We start from the raw sequence: 4,259 nt of genomic DNA, 5'->3' as shown, positions 1-4,259 counted from the left end.
CCCCTGAAATGTCTGATAACAGGGAGCAATAGATTGTATTCTCCTGTCCTACAGTCATCCTCCCCCCTGAAATGGCTGATAACAGGGAGCAATAGACAGTTTTCTCCTGTCCTACAGTCATCCTCTCCCCTGAAATGGCTGATAACAGGGGGCAATAGACTGTATTCTCCTGTACTACAGTCATCCTCTCCCCTGAAATGGCTGATAACAGGGGGCAATAGATTGTATTCTCCTGTCCTACAGTCATCCTCCCCCCTGAAATGGCTGATAACAGAGAGTAATAGACTGTATTCTCCTGTCCTACAGTCATCCTCTCCTCTGTAATGGCTAATAACAGGGGCAATAGACTGTATTCTCCTGTCCTACAGTCATCCTCTCCCCTGAAATGGCTGATAACAGGGGGCAATAGACAGTATTCTCCTGTCCTACAGTCATCCTCCCCCCTGAAATGGCTGATAACAGGGGGCAATAGACTGTATTCTCCTGTTCTACAGTCATCCTCTCCTCTGTAATGGCTAATAACAGGGGCAATAGACTGTATTCTCCTGTCCTACAGTCATCCTCTCCCCTGAAATGGCTGATAACAGGGGGCAATAGATTGTATTCTCCTGTCCTACAGTCATCCTCCCCCCTGAAATGGCTGATAACAGAGAGTAATAGACTGTATTCTCCTGTCCTACAGTCATCCTCTCCTCTGTAATGGCTAATAACAGGGGGCAATAGACTGTATTCTCCTGTCCTACAGTCATCCTCTCCCCTGAAATGGCTGATAACAGAGAGCAATAGATTGTATTCTCCTGTCCTACAGTCATACTCTCCCCTGAAATGGCTGATAACAGGGGGCAATAGACTGTATTCTCCTGTCCTACAGTCATCCTCTCCCTGAAATGGCTGATAACAGGGAACAATAGATTGTATTCTCCTGTCCTACAGTCATCCTCTCCCCTGAAATGGCTGATAACAGAGGGCAATAGACTGTATTCTCCTGTCCTACAGTCATCCTCTCCCCTGAAATGGCTGATAACAGGGAGCAATAGACTGTATTCTCCTGTCATACAGTCATCCTCTCCCCTGAAATGGCTGATAACAGGGGGCAATAGATTGTATTCTCCTGTCCTACAGTCATCCTCTCCCCTGAAATGGCTGATAACAGGGGGCAATAGACTGTATTCTCCTGTCCTACAGTCATCCTCTCCCCTGAAATGTCTGATAACAGGGAGCAATAGATTGTATTCTCCTGTCCTACAGTCATCTTTTCCCCTGAAATGGCTTATAACAGGAGCAATAGACTGTATTCTCCTGTCCTACAGTCATCCTCTCCCCTGAAATGGCTGATAACAGGGAGCAATAGACTGTATTCTCCTGTCCTACAGTCATCCTCTCCCCTGAAATGGCTGATAACAGGGGGCAATAGATTGTATTCTCCTGTCCTACAGTCATCCTTTCCCCTGAAATGGCTGATAACAGGAGCAATAGACTGTATTCTCCTGTCCTACAGTCATCCTTTCCCATGAAATGGCTGATAACAGGGAGCAATAGACTGTATTCTCCTGTCCTACAGTCATCCTCTCCTCTGAAATGGCTGATATCATGGGGCAATAGATTGTATTCTCCTGTCCTACAGTCATCCTCTCCCCTGAAATGGCTGATAACAGGGGGCAATAGACTGTATTCTCCTGTCCTACAGTCATCCTCTCCCCTGAAATGGCTGATAACAGGGAACAATAGACTGTATTCTCCTGTCCTACAGTCATCCTCCCCCCTGAAATGGCTGATAACAGGGGGCAATAGATTGTATTCTTCTGTCCTACAGTCATCCTCTCCCCTGAAATGGCTGATACCAGGGGGCAATAGATTGTATTCTCCTGTCCTACAGTCATCCTCTCCCCTGAAATGGCTGATAACAGGGAGCAATTGACTGTATTCTCCTGTCCTACAGTCATCCTCTCCCCTGAAATGGCTGATAACATGGAGCAATAGACTGTATTCTCCTGTGCTACAGTCATCCTCTCCCCTGAAATGGCTGATAACAGGGAGCAATAGATTGCATTCTCCTGTCCTTCAGTCATCCTCTCCCCTGAAATGACTGATAACAGGGGGCAATAGACTGTATTCTCCTGTCCTACAGTCATCCTCTCCCCTGAAATGGATGATAACAGAGGGCAATAGATTGTATTCTCCTGTCCTACAGTCATCCTCTCCCCTGAAATGGCTGATAACAGGGGGCAATAGATTGTATTCTCCTGTCCTACAGTCATCCTCTCCCCTGAAATAGCTGATAACAGGGAGCAATAAACTGTATTCTCCTGTCCTACAGTCATCCTCTCCTCTGAAATGGCTGATAACAGGGGGCAATAGACTGTATTCTCCTGTCCTACAGTCATCCTCTCCCCTGAAATGGCTGATAACAGTGAGCAATAGATTGTATTCTCCTGTCCTACAGTCATCCTCTCCCCTGTAATGGCTGATAACAGGGGCAATAGACTGTATTCTCCTGTCCTACAGTCATCCTCTCCCCTGAAATGGCTGATAACAGGGAGCAATAGACTGTATTCTCCTGTCCTACAGTCATCCTCTCCCCTGAAATGGCTGATAACAGGAAGCAATAGATTGTATTCTCCTGTCCTACTGTCATCCTCTCCCCTGAAAAGGCTGATAACAGGGGGCAATAGACTGTATTCTCCTGTCCTACAGCCATCCTCTCCCCTGAAATGGCTGATAACAGGGAGCAATAGACTGTATTCTCCTGTCATACAGTCATCCTCTCCCCTGAAATGGCTGATAACAGGGGGCAATAGATTGTATTCTCCTGTCCTACAGTCATCCTCTCCCCTGAAATGGCTGATAACAGGGGGCAATAGATTGTATTCTCCTGTCCTACAGTCATCCTCTCCCCTGAAATGGCTGATAACAGGGGGCAATAGATTGTATTCTCCTGTCCTACAGTCATCCTCTCCCCTGAAATGGCTGATAACAGGGGGCAATAGACTGTATTCTCCTGTCCTACAGTCTTCCTCTCCCCTGAAATGGCTGATAACAGGAGCAATAGACTGTATTCTCCTGTCCTACAGTCATCCTCTCCCCTGAAATGGCTGATAACAGGGAGCAATAGACTGTATTCTCCTGTCATACAGTCATCCTATCCCCTAAAAATGGCTGATAACAGGGAGCAATAGACTGTATTCTCCTGTCCTACAGTCATACTCTCCCCTGAAATGGCTGATAACAGGGGGCAATAGACTGTATTCTCCTGTCCTACAGTCATCCTCTCCTCTGAAATGGCTGATAACATGGGGCAATAGACTGTATTCTCCTGTCCTACAGTCATCCTCTCCACTGAAATGGCTGATAACAGGGAGCAATAGACTGTATTCTCCTGTCCTACAGTCATCCTCTCCCCTGAAATGACTGATAACAGGGAGCAATAGACTGTATTCTCCTGTCCTACAGTCATCCTCTCCCCTGAAATGGCTGATAACAGGAAGCAATAGATTGTATTCTCCTGTCCTACAGTCATCCTCTCCCCTGAAATGGCTGATAACAGGGGGCAATAGACTGTATTCTCCTGTCCTACAGCCATCCTCTCCCCTGAAATGGCTGATAACAGGGAGCAATAGACTGTATTCTCCTGTCCTACAGTCATCCTCTTTCCGGAAATGGCTGATAACAGGGGCAATAGATTGTATTCTCCTGTCCTACAGTAATCCTCTTTCCTGAAATGGCTGATAACAGGGAGCAATAGACTGTATTCTCCTGTCCTACAGTCACCCCCCCCCCTGAAATGGCTGATAACAGGGGGCAATAGACTGTATTCTCCTGTGCTACAGTCACCCCCTCCCCTCCCCCTGAAATGGCAGATAATAGGGGCAATAGATTGTATTCTCCTGTCCTACAGTCATCCTCTCCTATGAAATGGCTGATAACAGAGGGCAATGGACTGTTTTATCCTGTCCTACAGTCATCCTCTCCCCTGAAATGGCTGATAACAGAGGGCAATGGACTGTATTCTCCTGTCCTACAGTCATCCTCTCCCCTGAAATGTATGATAACAGAGGGCAATAGATTGTATTCTCCTGTCCTACAGTCATCCTCTCCCCTGAAATGGCTGATAACAGGGGGCAATAGATTGTATTCTCCTGTTCTACAGTCATCCTCTCCCCTGAAATGGCTGAAAACAGGAGCAATAGACTGTATTCTCCTGTCCTACAGTCATCCTCTCCCCTGAAATAGCTGATAACAGGGAGCAATAAACTGTATTC

Source organism: Bufo bufo, chromosome 3 (assembly GCF_905171765.1).
Source record: "Bufo bufo chromosome 3, aBufBuf1.1, whole genome shotgun sequence".
NCBI lineage: Eukaryota > Metazoa > Chordata > Amphibia > Anura > Bufonidae > Bufo > Bufo bufo.
This window is presented reverse-complemented; position numbering follows the sequence as displayed.